At 39.5% G+C, this 18,683-nt stretch overlaps 1 protein-coding gene across 4 annotated transcripts in view; it reads right to left on the minus strand.

The window, feature by feature from the left end:
* ston2 (stonin 2) overlaps positions 1-18,683 on the minus strand; it is a 144,755-nt gene that overhangs the window by 125,889 nt on the left and 183 nt on the right. The window contains exon 1 of one of the 4 annotated variants that reach the window (XM_073039355.1): positions 18,047-18,065. The exons of the other annotated variants lie outside the window; for them this stretch is intronic. The gene's annotated coding sequence lies outside the window, so the exon portion shown is untranslated. Of the gene's footprint in view, positions 1-18,046; positions 18,066-18,683 lie in introns of those variants that run through there. 4 annotated transcript variants of the gene reach the window in all.

The following is an 18,683-nucleotide window of genomic DNA, read 5'->3' on the forward strand; positions in this document are numbered from 1 at the left end:
GTTGGTGATATTTCACGTGAGGATTCGGAGGACAATGGTAAGATCGATAACACCTGTTTGTTTGGATTACAAATATCTCTCACTTCAAATTCAGCGGATTGAACTGAACTGAACTTTCTTACATACCATCATAAGACAATCACTTACCACCTAAGCTTGAAGAAGTTTGGGGATTTATATATTTACCCCTATATATGCATAACACCGTTAACTCTTGATTTAACCATATAACCATATAACAATTACAGCACAGAAACAGGCCATCTCGGCCCTTCTAGTCCGTGCCAAACACTTACTCTCATCTAGTCCCACCAACCTGCATACAGCCAATAAACCTCCATTCCTTTCCTGTCCATATACCTATCCAATTTTTTTTATTTTTTTTATAAAAATAACAATATCAAACCTGCCTCTACCACTTCTACTGGAAGTTCGTTCCACACAGCTACCACTCTCTGAGTAAAGAAGTTCCCCCTCGTGTTACCCCTAAACTTTTGCCCCCTAACTCTCAACTCATGTCCTCTTGTTTGAATCTCCCCTACTCTCAAATGAAAAGGCCTATCCATGTCAACTCTATCTATCCCCCTCATAATTTTAAATACCTCTATCAAGTACCCCCTTAACCTTCTACGCTCCAAAGAATAAAGACCTAACTTGTTCAACCTTTCTCTGTAACTTAGGTGCTGAAACCCAGGTAACATTCTAGTAAATGTCCTCTGTACTCTCTCTATTTTGTTGATAACTTTCCTATAATTCAGTGACCAGAACTGTACACAATACTCCAAATTTGGCCTTACCAATGTCTTGTACAATTTTAACATTACATCCCAACTCCTATACTCAATGCTCTGATTTATAAAGGCTAGCATACCAAAAGCTTTCTTCACCACCCTATCCACATGAGATTCTACCTTCAGGGAACTATGCACCATTATTCCTAAATCATTATGTGCTACTGCATTCTTCAGTGCCCTACCATTTACCATGTATGTCCTATTTTGATTAATCCTACCAAAATGTACCATCTCACACTTATCAGCATTAAACTCCATCTGCCCCACCTGGTTTAAGTTACTATATTACGTAGTTACTAATAAAATAGTGTTTAACAGCAAAACTACTGCTGATTATTTTACAGGGTTCCGTGTACGTAACAGCTTATGATACTAAATTGAGGGAAAAAGCAAATGGTGCAGAAGATACAAAGAGTCTGCAGAGAGATATAGATAGGTTAAGTGAGTGGGCAAGGGTCTGGCAAACGGAGTACAATGTTGGTAAATGCGAGGTCATTCACTTTGGAAGGGGAAATGAAAGAGCAGATTATTATTTAAATGGTAAATACTTGCAGTATGCTGCTGTGCAGAGGGACTTGGGAATACTTGTGCATGAATCACAAAAGGTTGGTTTGTAGGTGCAGCAGGGTATCAAGAAGGCAAATGGAATGTTGGCCTTCATTGCTAGAGGGATTGAATTTCAGAACAAGGAAGTTATGCTGCAACTGCACAGGGTTACTGGTGGGACTGCACCAGGAGTACTGTGTGCAGTTCTGGTCTCCTTACTTCAGGAAGGATATACTGGCTTTGGAAGTGGTGCAGAGGAGAGGAGGTTCACCAGGTTGATTCCACAGATGAGGTGGTTAGAATATGAGGACAGATTGAGTTGCCTGAGACTATACTTGCTGGAATTCAGAAGATAGAGCAGATATTATAGAAACATACAATATTATGAAAGGGATAGATAAGATAGAGGCAGGAAAGTTGTTTCCACCAATAGGTGAGACTAGAACTAGGACTCAGTCTCAAGATCTGGGGGAGTAGATTTAGGACAGAGATGAGGAGGAACTGCTTTTCCCAGGGAGTGGTGAATCTATGGAATTCTCTGCCCAATGAAGCAGTGGAGGCTACCTCAGTAAATATATTTAAGACAAAGTTGAATAGATTATTGCATTGTAGGGGAATTAAGGATTATGGGGAAAAGGCAGATAGGTGGAGACGAGTCCATGGCCAGATCAGCCATGATCTTATTGAATGGTGGAGAAGGCGCAACCTTCTCGAGATGGCCTACTCCTGCTCCTATTGCTATCTTCTTAACTATATTAAGGGGAAGGTGGCGGCCAGTAAAAGAATGAGGCCAAATAGGGATTAAAGAGGCAACCTGTGCTTACAGCCAGAGGACATAGGTCAGTCAGATCATAAATAAGTATTTCTCATTACATTTACAAAGGAGCTATTGTAGTTGGAGAATTCATGGAGGTGCAGGGTGAAATTCCAGAACATTAAAAAGGAGTTACTAGATACCAGGTCTGGGGAGAAGTATCATCTCAGGAGGTTTTGGGGGAAGGCAAGGGATGGCAACACAGCACTCTGACCCCCTCCACGAGAGTTAAAAATAACTCTGCTAGATGAAGTTGGGATATCTTTAGACAGATAAACTTAAGACAGAAAATGCAGTATTCAAGAAGAGCAACAGATAAGCCTGCGAGTCTTTCAGTGGTGGGGAGGTGGTTTATTGGGTAGAAATCTGAGGGAGAGGATTAGTCAACTTTTGGAAATAGTGGAATTAATCAAATAGTCAGCATGGTCATTGGGTGTGATCTTGCTGAACAATTTGATTGTTACACCTTGTATCAAAACAATTGATGAGGGCAGTTTTGTTGATAATGATCTATGTGATTGAAAATCTATGATCAGTGATGCACCACTGGTTCTTATAGACGTTAGTGATTTTTCTGATAAAGAATAAGCACTGGTTTTACCAAGTCTGTCACAATTTAGCAGAATTAGAACTTGGAAGAGCAAATGCCACTGTAGTAACAAGTTGCACTGAACATTAATTCAATTTTGGAATTATGAAACAAGATTACAACTCCTTTTACAATCTATAACTAAATTAAACAAAATCAACTAGGTCAGTTAAGCTTTTTTTTAAAAAAAAGCCTAGGAAATTACATTTTCAAATCCTTGAACTAGTAAACAAATGTTATATGATCATTTCTGTACCAAGAGAAATAATTCATGTGATTCATGGTGCAAATCAAAAATGTTATTTGTTCTATATAAAATGGTTAGATTCCCCTGCGTCCCCCCCAAAAAAAAACAGAAAATAAATAAATTTGCTTTACATTTTTTCCCCCCAAAAAACAGGTCTTTGAAGAACCATTGATAACTTTACAACTTTTCAGAAGTGCTAAATTGACTTTTTTGTCCTGGACAGAACAAGTAAAAGACAATCAAAACCAGTAACTGGAGGAGAAAAATGCAGATGCTGGAAATCTGAAATGAAATGCAAAAATACTAGAAGTGGGGAGAGAAAAAGGATCAGCATTTTAGGTCATGGAGGCTCAATCTGAACAAAAAAGGGAAAAAAACTGAAAAAATAACTGTTGATGTTTTTGACCTATATCATCTCATCTCTTCACATTTCCTTCACTCTGCAATTTCACTTGTTTTCACTTCCTCCACCCTCCAGTTCTGATGAAGGGTTCTTTAAATAGTATTTAAACTAGTTGCCTCCTCAATTCTTACTGCTTGCACTGCTCAGAATCTCCAGTATTTTCTGCCTTTATTCAAAATTCACTATCTTCTTAGACAGTCCCTCAGAATGCTATCCATTGCAATTCTGATTCTGCAGATTATTTAGTAATGGATGAGGTCAATTTGGGAACTGCATAGTATTCTATATGTGGTGAAAGAGCAGTACCCGATGGGACAAGCAGGCAGTTTGTGAGTTAGCTACTCCTAGGTGGAAGCTGTTATTCTGTTTTGCAAAGGACTGTACAATCAGTAGTTAAAACTGTTCAACGCACAACTGGCCTATCAAGGCCACATATACAGAAAAATGTTGGAATAATTGAGAGATTTCCTCCACCATGCTCATAGACTGTTTCTCCCACTCCCATCATGGAAGAGACTACGCTGTATCCACACCAGGACCACCAGGCTCATACACAGTTACTTAACCCAAGCCATCATGTTGATCAACACCTCCAACCACCCCATCACACTGTCCACTCCCCACAACCACTACTTTATTATTTCCTGTCAGAGTCACCTTACATACAGACACTCTTGCAACTAGTTTCACTTTATGTACATACATTCAGTACATGCAAAGAACTAATCTTATGTATTTATATTTATTGTGTTTTAAGTGTGTTCTTTATGCTTAATGTTTTCTTACATGATCCAGAGTAACAATCATTTAATTCTTCTTTACATTTATGTACTGAAGAATGACATAGACAATCTTGAATCTTTTAAGCCTAACCCTTTGACCACATTATTTGGTATTGTTGGAGGAAAAGACTTTATTTTGGAGACATCTGATTTGCATATTTTGACTTTTACTTCTCTTATAGCTAAGGAGGGTGCTCCTGCTTAAATGGAAGGATGCTGTTCCACCTACTCATGCTCAACGGTTACGGGATGTTATTCCATGCTTAAATTTAGAGAAGGTCCGATGTTCAGTTTTTGAATCTAGCCAAGACTTTTATACATCGTGGGGACCATTTCTGAGTTATTTTCAAAACCTTTGATTTGTTGTAAAAGTACAGTTGGTTGCTAATAATAAATTTTATATGACAAGGGGTTTTTTCCCCTTTTTTCTTGCTTTTCCTGACAGCTCAGCCTTCGATAGTGGGTTTAGATTTTTTTCTGTATAACAAAATTATTATATTTCAATATTATGTTTAATTTAATTTTTATGAATACAGGTTTTGTGATTGTAACTGTACTTTTAATACAATGCATTTGGTACTATTTTACTTTTTTCTTTTGACTTATAATATATCTTCTTGCACTCTGTATTCCTTTATGCAGAAACAAATAAAATTATTGAAAGAGAACAATCTTGAAGTATAGATTCTTCTGGGTTGATGTCAAACCTATCGAACATTCATTTTGTTATTAAAAGCTAATATATCCTCATTTCCTACATTTTTCATCCCTATACCAGGTGCAATTTCTGCATGCATATTAATGACACTGAAATAGTGGATAAATATTATTTTATTTCCAGTTCTTAAATTATTCCCAAGTTCACTCACAATTAATTTTACAAAATCCAAGAAATATCTGAAAAATATTAAACAGCCTTGAAAAGAAATTCAGCTGAATTAAGCACACATATACTGTGGGTAAAAGAGTAGGGTCAGAGGATGTGTACTTTGGTGCTAATAACCTGTCCTGATCCTTCAAAGCCTACCTGAGAAGCATCTGTCAGAAATGCAGCACACAAGTGCAATTCCAACAACCCACATGCTCGATATCATTCGTCCAGGGGAAGCTCTTAGTCAATCCATCTGACACATTTCACGCTATCTCTGTCCCTAGAATCATATGGCCCAAGTTATCCTTGCCAATCCCATAACCCAGCACTCAATCCACAAGCTTCTATTCATAAACAATACAAGTGTTCATTTGAACACTTGCTAAACGTTGTCAGTAACCCAGCTTCAACCACTTTTTCAGATACCCATCTGGGTAAAATGTCGTTTTAAAATCCTCTCCAAATCTCTACTCCTTCCCCCAGAATTCAAGACCACTAATTTTTTTCTACCGCTGCAGTTTCATGTATCTATATCCTTCACAAATTCCAGTCAAGATGGTGCCAAGCTGCAGTCTCCGTTAAGATCGTGGCTCAGACTTAGTTTTCTTTAAGATTCATAGAGATGCTACTGGGGACAAAGTGGGGTGTTAGAGGTCAGTTCAAGGTTTAGGGACAGGGATGTCAGAGACTTAGAGGTCAGTCCAGAGTCTAGGCCTCCATTTCATATTCAAAGGTTGGCAGCAAGTACAAGAAACATCCATGGATGGATGTCAAGCCAGCAAGCACTATGGACAAAGACCAGTGAGGATGAGGGCTGGTGGCACCCCAGATCAGTGAGTCCCTCTGGTCAGTGGTTTTCAGGATTGGAGGTCCATGTGGCCTAAAGGCATGAGTGGCGGTGACCCCCAAGTATGCAAGTCAGCGAGTTCAGAGTTCAAGCCTGGTGCTTTGGTTTGTCATTGGTAAGCCCTAGGATCAATTCTGAAGGTTGAAGCCCAAAGGTCAATCAGAAGTCCGGAAGTCTTCTCATTAGGGAGCCATCAGCGCTCATCCTCATTGACATACCAAAGGAATCCACTGTAGGTTGTGCATGTGTGTGTGCGTGCACATGCACTCACACCTGTGCAGAGGGAGTAAAGGGGCTTATTGTTCTTTTATTGCTGTTGCTCTACAGAACAAGGCGGGCATATAATATTGGCACTGGAATGTGTGAGAACACTTAAATGTTGGTTGTTAATACAAACAATACATTTCAATGTATGTTTTGATGTTCATGTGATAAATAAGTTAATCTGAATTTTGTGTACCACAATCATATCCCTTGTTAATATCCTCCATTCCATGGTGGAAAAAACTAGCATCTCCAGTCTCTCCTTGAAGCTGTGCAGCTCCATCCCAAAGTCCTGTTGATCCTTTCTTGATCAGCTGAGGTCTGACTAATGTTCTATAAAGTTGAAGCATATTTTCCATTCACCCGTTTTCATTGCCCCAACTAATGAAGGCCTTTATTCCAATATGTCTTCCAATAGTGTTATCTACCTGTACTGCCAGCTGCAAAGATTTATGGACCTATACTCCAAAGTCCCCCTGCTCCTCAATACTCCCCAAGACTCTACCATTTGTGATGCATTTCCTAGCAACATTCGCATTCTCAAAATGCATCGTCTCATGTTTGTCTGGATTAAACTCCATCGGCCAGGTTTTCAGTCCATTTCACCAACACATTGGTATCTCTCTGCATCTTATGATTTCCTTCCACACTATCAACATCTCCACCAATCCTCATGTCATCTTACTGATCCTGCCTCCTATGTTCATGACATTCACAAAGGGCAAGGATTCCATCACAATTTCTTGTGGAATACCACCATTTACAGGCATCCAATTGTATAAACAACCCTTTTCTATCACCTTTTGTCTCCTACTGCGAGCTAATTTTCAGTCCAGTTTGCCACTTGCCCTGGTTTCCATGGGCCCTAACCTTCTGAATAAGCAACCATGTGGAACAATTTCAAACAATCCATGTAAATCTTATCTACTGTCTCACCATCATTCATACACTTTGTTACCTCTTCAAATAATTTATTCAAACAGATCAACTGATTGGTTACATCATGCTCCGGTATGGCAATTGAAATACTGTATAGGAACACAAAAAGCTGCAGCGAGTAGAGAAACTACTATCCAATACATCACAGGCACATCCCACCATCAGTAATATTTACAGGAGACAGTGCCTCAAGACAATTCCAAAGATCCCCCTCTATTAAGGCCACAATATCACTTCATGGCTACCATCAGGTAGCAGGTACAGAATCCTGAGGTCACATACGCCCACATTCAAGAAAAGAATTAGGTTTATGATGTGAAATTTGTTGCTTTGCAGCAGTACAGCAACATAAAATTACTATAAATTGCAATCTAAATAAATAATGCAAAAAGGAATAGTGAGATGGTATTCTTGGGCCATTCAGAAACCTTATGGTGGAGAAGAAGCTCTTTCTGAATTGTTGAGTGTGGAACTTCAATCTCCTGTACCTCCTCTCCATTGCTAGCAATGATAGGAGGGCATGTCCTGCATTGTGAGGATCCTTAAAAATGGATGCCACCTTCTTGAAGACATCCTCGATGGTGAGAAGGGTTGTGCCCGTGATGTAGCTGGATGAGTATGCAACCCACTGCAGCCATGTGATGCTGTGCATCGGAGCCTCCATACCAGTCAAAACGCTCTCTGCCATACATCTGTAGAAATTTGCAGGAATTTTTGGTGACAAACCAAATCTCGCCAAACTCCTAATGAAATAGAGTCACTGGTATGCCTTCTTCATGATTGCATCAATATTTTGGGCCCAGGACAAATCCTCAGAAATATTGACACTCAAGAACCTGAAGCAGCTCATTCTTTTCATTGTTAACCCCTCAATGACAATTGTGCATGTTCTCCCAACTGCACCTTTCAGAAGTCCACGATCAACTCCTTGGTCTTACTGATGTTGAGTACAAGGTTGTTGTTTTGACACCACTCAACTAGCAATCTATTTCACTCCTGCATGTCTCCTCCACACCATTCAAAACTTTACCAAAAACAGTGGTGTCACTAGTGAATACACAGATAGCATTTCAGACGTACTTAACCACACAATCACAAGTGCAAAGAGATTACAGCAGTTGGCTAAGCACACATTCCTGAAGTGCAGCTGTGTTAATTGTAGGCAAGGAGGTAAGGTTATCACCGATCCCTATTGATTGTCATCTCCTGATGAAGGAGTTGAGGATCCAGTTACACAGGGTGATACAGAGGTCCAGGTTTAGAAGCTTGGTTAATGCTGATGGGATGATAATACTAAATGAGTGAAAATTGATAAACAGCAGCCAGACAAATGTTTTGCTGTAGTCCAGGTGCTCCAAAGCACAATGAAGAGCCTGTGAGATTGCATTTACTGTAGACATGTTGCAGAGGTTAAGTTAACTACAGAGGGTCTATATCTTTGCTCAGACAGGAGTTAATTTTAGCCATAGCCAATCACTTGAAGCACTTTGTTACAGTATACGTGAGTGCTACTGTTTATAGTCATTGAGACAGTTCACCTTGCTCTTCTTGGGCACTGGTATGATTGCTACCCATTCAAAGCAGGAAGGAACCTTAGACTACATGTGGGAGAAGTCAGTTGATCAGCACAGGTTTTCAGGTCCCGGCCAGATAACACCTTCAGGGTCTGACACCTTACAAGGGGTCACCCTCTTGAAGTATGTTCTGGCATTGGTTAAGAAGCTAAAGCCCCAGAAACCTCTTCCTTGCCTTCTGTAGCAGCCTGAGATAAATTCCATCCAGACCTCTTCAAGTCTTCTATTTATAAACCTGCACTAGATTTTCTTACCCCTTCACTGAATTCTCCAACTACAAAAGTCTATTTTCTTTGTGAAAATCAATGAAAATTATTCATTCAAGACCTCATCTAAACTTTCCAGAACCTAGATCCATGCAGAAATTGCCCTGGTTGGCTCTACTTTTCCTCTGGTTATTTTTTTTTGTCCTTAATATATTGGCAGAGCACACCTTCAGATTTACTTTCATCCAAGTGCCAGTGACTTTTTGTAACCCTTCCCAATTTTCTTTTTCACATTCATGACAGGACTCCCCTTCATTAGTTCTCTCTGCCTGTCACATGCTTTCTCTTAATCCAACCTTCAACATACCTCCAGAGCTCCTCATAGTTACTCCTAGCTCTCATTCTTACAGGAACACGCTGGCCTTTCTCTTGTTATTTCTCCTTTGAATTCTTCCCACTATGCAGATGTAATCGTATCTGCAAGTACATGTTCCTAATCTCCTTTTGTAACATCCTCACTTTATGAGCTTGGCTTAAACCAATGTAATACCTCGATTACTGGCGCAGCCCATAACCACCATACCTTAAAATATAAGTTATGGTCATTTGATCCAAATTGGTCCCCCACCAACCCTCCATCCACTTGACAAGCTACATTCTCCAAGGTTCAGTAATGTTCTTTTCCTCATTGGAAAATTACATTGGAAAATTTCCTCATTTTCTCATTACATACTACAGCAAAGAACTATTCTGGACACCTCAAAAACTCTGTGCACTCTCAGCCATAACAAGACAATTCAATTTAGAATATAGAACATTGCAGCACAGTACGGACTCTTTGGCCCATGATATACAGTAGTGTCAATCTTTTATCCAACTCTAATATCAATCTAACCCTTCTCTCCTACATAACCCTCCATTTTTCTATCATCCATGTGCCTAAGGGTTTCTTAAATACTCCTAAAGTATCTGTCTTGACCACTGATAGTGCTTTTCACACACACACACACACACACACCACTGTGTACGAGAAACCTACCCCTGATAACCCTCCATACGTTCCTCTAATTACATTAAAATGATGCCCCCTCGCATTATCCTTTTCTGGCTATCCACTCAATCTCTGCCTCTTATTATCTTTATACACCTCTATCAAGTCACTTCTCACCCTCTTTTGCCCTGAACAGAAAAGTCCTAGCTTCCTCAACCTATCCTTACAAAGGCATGTCCTCCAGTCCTGGTAAGTGTCCTCTTCACCCTCTCTGAAGCTTCTACATTATTCCCATAATGAGGCACCAGAACTGAATACAATGTTTAATATTTGAGAATCTGAAGCCCCTGGTACAGTAACATTTTTATTGCATCTCTCTGACATATGCCTAAATATTTGTTTCTCTATCTCCTCTTGACTGTAGGGAGGCCTGTACTACACTCTTTTTTCTTTCTAATCTCTACCCATATGGCCATATTCGAGTAGCTCTGCAGGATATCCCCCCACAGTACTGAAGTAATGCAACCTTTGACTATATTTCTTTCCCTTTTAATTCTCCGTCATGGCTGAAAATTCCGTATCCTGGGATATTGAATTACCAGTTCTGCACAACATTTAACTACACCTCAGTGAGATCAACTAAACTGTCGACTCCAAATGGGTTAGTGTACAGAACTTTGCAACTATCTGAAAAGCCTGCAACCTATATCACCTGGAAAAATTAAGACAAGCATGAGCAAAGGAGTACTCCCAAATTTTACGCCAAGTCAGACACCATCTTACTGCTCTATCAGTATTGAAGCAAAAATCCTAAACTCAACACCACTGGGAGTACTTTCTCCACAATAACAAGTATGTTTCACCATCTTCAAGAACAATTTTCAATTAATAAAATGTTGGCCCCCACTTCCCTGAAGGAACACCATATTTTTGTGCAGAATTAACCATCAAATTATCAGCTTATACAGAGAAGTATGTGAATGCACTATAGTAATCTGAATTTTGAGTCGATTCATTGAAAAAAAATTAAAAATAAATCTGACTAATTACTCATGTTGAAAATTCAAGTGAAACAATGATACATTTTGACGATGAGACCAGTTTTAGGATTCACTTAACACTAGAACTGAAGATTCTAGGGCATCCACCAATTTCTTTGCCTGCAAGAAAACGAATCCCACGTAACATACATGTACTTTGATAATAAATTTACTTCTTCTGTGACATTGTCAGAAAACAACACTCCACTTTCAGCATGCTGGGCCCTGAACCATTTGAACTTCCGCCAGAAAAAAAATGGGCTTTCCGTGTACCTGCCAGAAAAAAGCGAGGATCTCCAGGTGGCCACCCATTTTAATTCCTCTTCCTATTTCCATAGTGATACGTCAGTCCATGGCCTCCTCTATCACGATGAGGCCACACTCAGGTTGGAGGAACAACACCTTATTTCTTCCAACCTGATGGCATGAACATAAACTTCTGGTAATGCTCCCCCCCCCACCAATTCACCATTCCCCTCTCACCTTATCTCCTTACCTGCCCATCACCTCCCCTCAGGTACTCCTTCCCCTCATCTTTCTTCCATGGCTTTCTGTCCTCTCCTATCAGATTCCCCCTTCTCCAGCCCTGTATCCCTTTCACCAATCATTTCCCAGCTCTTTACTTCACCCCCTCTCCCCACCACTCAGTTTCACCAATCACCTTGCAGTTCTTCCTTCCCTCCCACCACGTTCTTACTCTGACTCCTCATCTTTATTTCCAGTCCTGATGAAGGGTCTTGGCCTGAAACATTGACTGTACTCTTTTAAATAGATGCTGCCTGGCCTGCAGAGTTCCGCCAGCATTTTGTGTGCATTACTTGGATTTCCAGCATCTGCAGATTTTCTCATTTGTGCTTGAACTTCCTACTGTAATTTACCCATTACAATCCATAGTTTGGTTCAAGTTTTGATCAGTGGCATCTCTAAACATGGATAAGGTACAAAGTTTTTTAAAAATAAATACATTAAAATTTTAAGTTACTGCAAAACTAAAAATTAGGGAGAAAAATCTAGAAACAGAAAATGCTCAGCACACCTGACTTCTGCAGAAAGAAAAATAAAGTTAACGTTTTTGGTCAAAGAGCCTTTGAATACTACATTTGTACAAAACAATTGCTCCTCATATTCCATTAGCGAATATGCACAGATGATCTGGCACAAGGTTTTACCATCTTTGAAAACAGGAAACAGAAGTTTCTTGCCCTTAACTTCAGACCATTTGTAACAGAGGGTGGAATTTCCCAAAGGAACAATTATGTAGAATGGCCTAAAGATGTGTTTACTTATTAGAAGGTATCTAAGCCATTGAATAGAAAATGTGAAAGCTCCACAAGTAAACCCAGTTCCTGAACAACAACTCACTTAACATTTCCATTAGTCATAGTCTACTTAGTGTGATTCAACAATACTTCGCTCTATTAGCCAAGCACAAGTTACCCGTCATTCTTTTGTCAGCCTCATTCCAGTATTATACATCACTGAACTTCAACACATCATTTGAAGAGCTCTAGAATGTGCATGATGCAAATCACCTTACCACTTATTAAACCCTCAAGCTTAGTATCTATTTTACTACCCATGTTGCCAATCAGACAGAAATTAATTAAACTGGCAACTTCGCACTCCCACTTCTAAAAATACCAAACATTAACCAGTATAAAGCAACCCTTAACTGGTATCTCATACCTTTGCATACCTTTGAGCACCATCTACAAAGGTGATTGCAGAAAGGCTTCCTCAATAGGGCCGGAAAATGCTATGATATATGAACAACACATGCAAACTCCCCTTCTGCCTAGAAATCCAAAACCATCTCTTCATAACCCTGGAATTTACTGCTTAACTGCTTTGTGGGAGGTGTAGTACCACAAACTACAGCGATTCTCATGGAAAATTAAGAATGGTTATTAAATGTCACTAGCAAGACAAACTTAACATTGTTTTGTGTCAAACTCACTCGTATTAATGAAGAAAATAATTAAGATTTGAAAAAAGTTCAATGATATCCTACAATCATGTTGTTAGTATAATAGGAATAATTTTGAAAAAGTAAAAAAGATTTACATCAAACATTCATCATGCATCCCTCAATTTTTATTTCTATTGCCTTTCAGTATTTCAATGTATAATTTCCCCACAATGCAAAACAAAAATCAGAATCAGATTTAATATCCCTGGCATATGTTATGAAATGTGTTGGTTTTTTTGGCAGTACAGTGTAATACATAAAAATACTCTAAATTACAATATATGTAAAATTAAATTAAATAAGTAGATTAAAGAGAGCAAAAAATAGGAAGGTAGTGTTCAAGGGTTGATTCATTGACTGCTCAGAAATCTGATGGCAGAGGAGAAAAACAAGGTCCCAAAAAGTTGAGTACATGCCTGCAGGCTCCTGTACCTCCTCCCTGATGGTAGTAATGCAAAGAGGGTATGCCCTGGGTGATGGGAGTTCCTTAATGACAATGCTGCCTTTTTGAGGCATCACTTTTAAAGATGATTTTAAGAGAGTAAACCATTCTAAAGAACAGCTGTAATTTGAGCAAAAAAGTTAATATATTGATAATTGCATCCACATGAAGGAGGTGTGCCAGTGAAGGGATGGATGAATATTTCACATGAAAAAGAGTTCAAAGTGCAAAGTAAATTTATTAGCAAGATGTACAAAAAAGCTGGATGAACTCAGCAGGTCGAGCAGCATCCGTTGAAAGAAGCAGTCAACGTTTCGGGTCGAGACCCTTCGTCGGGACTAAAGAAGGAGGGGGCAGGGGCCCTATAAAGAAGGTGGGGGGAGGGTGGAAAACCAATCAGAGGAAAGATCAAGGGGTGGGGAGGGGAAGCAGGGAGGGGATAGGCAGGAGAGGTGAAGAAGGAATCTAAGGAGAAAGCACTATGGGTAGTAGGAGGCAGAGTTATAAGAGGTGATAGGCAGCTAGAAGAGGAGACAAAGTGAAGGTGGGATAGTGGAAGGGAGAGGGAGGGAATTACTGGAAGTTGGAGAATTCAATGTTTATACCAAGGGGCTGGAGACTACCCAGACGGTATATGAGATGTTGTTCCTCCAACCGAAGTTTGGCCTCATCATGGCAGTAGAGGAGGCTATGTATGGACATATCTGAATGGGAATGTGAAGGAGAGTTGAAGTGAGTGGCAACCGGGAGATCCTATCTGTTTGTGGCGGATGGAGCGTAGGTGCTCAACGAAGCGGTCCACCAATCTGCGTCGGGTTTCGCCAATGTACAGGAGGCCGCACCGGGAGCACCGGATGCAATAGGTGACCCCAGCAGACTCACAAGTGAAGTGTTGCCTCACCTGGAAGGACTGTTTGGGGCCCTGAATGGTGGTAAGAGTTGAGGTGTAGGGACAGGTGTAGCACTGACACTGGCAGGGATAAGTGCCAGGTGGGAGATCTGTGGGGAGGGACGTGTGGACCAGGCAGTTGCAGAGGGAACGATCCCTGCGAAAAGCAGAGAGGTGTAGAGAGGGAAAGAAGGCTCCATCCGCTACAACAGACAGGATCTCCCGGTTGCCACTCACTTCAACTCTCCTTCACATTCCCATTCAGATATGTCCATACATGGCCTCCTCTACTGCCATGATGAGGCCAAACTTCGGTTGGAGGAACAACATCTCATATACCGTCTGGGTAGTCTCCAGCCCCTTGGTATGAACATCAAATTCTCCAACTTCCAGTAATTCCCTCCCTCTCCCTTCCACCATCCCACCTTCACTCTGTCTCCTCTTCTAGCTGCCAATCACCTCTCATGATTCTGCCTTCTTCTACTACCCATAGTGCTTTCCCCTTAGATTCCTTCTTCACCTCTCCTGCCGATCCCCTCCCTGCTTCCCCTCCCCACCCCTTGATCTTTCCTCATTGGTTTTCCACCCTCCTCCCACCTTCTTTATGGGCCCCCTGCCCCCTCCTTCTTTACTCCCGACAAAGGGTCTCAACCCGAAACATTGACTGCTTCTTTCAACGGATGCTGCCCGTCCTGTTGAGTTCATCCAGCTTTTTTGTACGTCTTGATTTGACCACAGCATCTGCAGTGTACTTTGTATTTAAAATTTATTAGCAATATGTCACCATGTACAACCCTGTATTTCATTTTCTTACAATCACAGTAAATACAAGAAACACAATAGAATCAATGAAAGACACCAATGAAAAACTTCCAATTACTATCTCTAATAACTTTGTAGTGTTAATATCATTAAGCATCTGAGCTAGATAACAATAGTGTTCTGAAAGTTGTGAACAAGATGTCACAGAAGCTCTATTAGTTCCATTGAGAATAATTAATGTCCTCACCCCACCCCACAGTCTCATTCACCAGTTATAATATCTTTATGAGAAAGGTAAAAATCTTCAAACTATGTCTAAGAGGAATTGTTTCATGACAGAAGAAACATTCATATTCTTTTCTGAGAGACTGTGGGCGTAGATTTAATGTCAGTATCATATAGCACAGGTTAAGGATCAAATTCATTCTCTCTGCTGGCAAGACACTTGACACTACACATGTTGAAGTGGTGGTGTACCAAAATGCACTCGCAAAACAGTACTGAAAAATAGGGAAGCAGCTCCAATCTACCACGTCAGTTGCCAGATTTTGAAACTTTGTTGCTTCTGGAAACAAGTATGATCTCAGCAAAAGCATCAGATTAAAATAAAAATTTAGCGCATCATTACTAAAAGCTAAGCAGAATTCTTCTCTCCCCCCCCCCCCCCACTTTGACCTTGTTTCTGCACGTTAATCCAAATTCATTGATCGAATAGTCCAACAATGCCAGAATATTTATATTCTGGAAATTTGAAGAAACAAAAAGAATAAAGTTTGGTAATTGCACCATCAGTTTTTGATAACTTGCTCATTGGCATAAACAAGGCCAGATCCAAAGCTCGAACATATTCAAAACTGTAACTCAGTGGGTCAAGCAGCATGAAGCTGGGGAGAATTGGGGGGGGGGGGGGGGGGGAGAAAGAGAGAGGAGGAACTGTCAACATTTCAGTTTGAAACCCTTCAAAGGAGGAGGCCAATTTTAAAACTGTGGTCCTATTGTTGCATCCTATGTGGGGTGCCAAGTGTTGATACCTGAATATGATTTGGTGTCAGTTAGAATTGGGGAACAGAGCTTTGGATATGGAGAAACAAGAGACTGCGGACAGAGTATAAAGTGGCATCGTTCGGAGGAACTCAGCAGGTCATGCTTGATAACGATTTTGAGCAGAAATGTTGATTCCTTTCCTCATGCCACACCCCACACGCACAGATGCTGCTTGACCCACTGAGCTCCTCCAGCAGATTTTGTTGCTCATAACTACACATGTAGAAATATGCACTTAAGTAAAAAGATTCAAAAGGACTTAATAGATTGAGAATTCAGAGAGTTGCTATATACTGTATTACATTGCTATTATATTCTGCATTTGAGACATTTACAATCACAAGTAGATTAATTTAAGTACTAACTTCCATCTTTACTTGTGATTGATGCAGAATGAACATCCTGAAAATTATCCCAGTGAGGGTCTTAAAAAAAAGATAAATATCAGCCAGTGTGCTCATTCAATCTGTACAAGTGTTGGATCATATTATGTACGGGCCTGTCTCTGGAAGCTGCCTTGTGGATGTGAACTCCATTTGAAAACCTATATTGCTATACTGAGAACAAGGTCAATCCCCTTGCACTTAATAGAATTTCAACTGTCACAAAAGAGATACATTAGAGATAAAGGAAATATGATAAAGTTATTTAATCCATCTGTGCAGAATGAACAACCATACATGTTAAGGGACTGGGGTGGTTAAATGCAGAACTACTTAAGTAAGAGGAATACATGCAATATCAAATTGAAGCTACAAAAATATGATGAGACTCTATAGAATTTATTACATTATAAATAAACATCTGTGAAACACACTGACTGGTTTAGGATATTTAGAAACCTATGAAATAAATTCTGCTATTAGACAAATCACAGGAAAATCACAAGAAAATTTGATAAAGGTAAATGCTACAGTGGATGAATGGTACTCATTTCCTGTATAATAATGCATTTCAACATGATAATGAAGTCATTCCTATTTACTTTTTCTAAGTACATAGACAATTGTGCTTTTTTGTTATCCTTCAAGTGTTATTTTATGAAACTAGTGCAGCATTGAAAATTTATTGTATTTACCATGCAAAATTCAAGAGAATTGCAATTTACTATTACATAATTTTCTTAATAAAAATGATGCCTATGTTTTCTGGCAAATGCTTTTGACACTATAATATTATTTGAGCTAAAACTTCTTGTGCAGAAATGTTACTAATTTGATGACTAAGTTTATTTCCTTTTTAAACATTAGTCTCCATCAATTTGTAATATTTCAGCAGTTTACCCTGCATTTTCAGTACAATGATCAAAGATGAAAACATACAATGCCCTTCTATTTATTAAGTCATATTTCTGACAAATTGTTGAATAGGTGTTATTAAGTCTTGTAACCAAAGAAAGTAGTTGGCCAAAAAAGTATTACAGCACCTAAACAGAAACAACTTTAGAAAGGAATAGAAGTAAATGATGGGAGATGGGGTAGTAAACATGGGTGGAGGTTGGACATAAAGATATGAAAGGGTTTGTGCAGAACTTGCATATCAGTGTACAGCAGCTGTACAGGAAAGCTTATTTCTGTCCACTGTGTAAAATCTCTCTATCTAAAAGAAATAATGCTATGATGCTATCATCTCAACAGAATATTTCTTTAAAAGATAATATACCATCTCCACCATCTGCCACAGACCTGCTTCTGTTTGCTCTTTCCTGTGTTTTTTCAAAAATATCTCAAGTGCTCCACTTGAAAGAAAAGATCTGCATTTCTATACATCAACAACTTTCAGCAATCAACTTGAGCCGCTACATGAAATTGCTCCAATATGTCTATTTCAACTTTGTAAAACACGTTTGAATTGGAACAGGCAACAATTTTAAAAAATTGTAAATCTGAATGACTGAGAGGGGAAAGGAGGCTAAATAGTTTTTCATTCACTGATTTGCTTCCACTACCACTGTCTCTCTCAATCCCCATTAAAATCACAGCTAATATCCCAAACAGATACACATTTTAAAAATACAATGATTTCAAACCTACCTTTCTGTCAGTGAATTACACCGCCCTCACAGAAGCCAAACCAACACGGAAAAGACAATTCTAGATATTCAGATCATTTTACTTTATTTGACTTTAATTCCACGTTAAATTCAGTTCCCCAGAGTACAACCATGACAAAACGGAAGCTACAATTATATCAGGAAATTAGCACATTTCCTTCACTGTTTTATTTACGTAGCACTGTTATATGGCGCACATCACCCGTCAAAACAATAATTAAACTCTAACATGGTCACCTTTTTTTTTGTGCGGAGAATCATCATACCACATTTTTTGTTCGGAAATGTGATTATCCAGGCGTGCAATTTCCCAACAGATCTGTTGCGTTACTTGTTTTCATTTCATTTTGTTAACTACCTCTTTTAAATTAAGCCAATTCTTTCCACTTGAAGACCGACGAACAAAAATCAATAATCGCTTTTCTAACTGCTCCTTGAACGTGATTTAAGCCTTTTGTACGTAATAATGTGTTCGCAGTCTGACTGCCCAAATACGATTTAACTCGAGGGAAGTTCTGGAGTTACCCAAGAGTTGAGCAAACTGAAGAGGGAGGTGCATTAGGACCACAGCCCCTCGGCACACACAAGCGTAACCTGCTCCCACAAACAAACAGATA

Source organism: Hemitrygon akajei, chromosome 3 (assembly GCF_048418815.1).
Source record: "Hemitrygon akajei chromosome 3, sHemAka1.3, whole genome shotgun sequence".
Classification (NCBI taxonomy): domain Eukaryota; kingdom Metazoa; phylum Chordata; class Chondrichthyes; order Myliobatiformes; family Dasyatidae; genus Hemitrygon; species Hemitrygon akajei.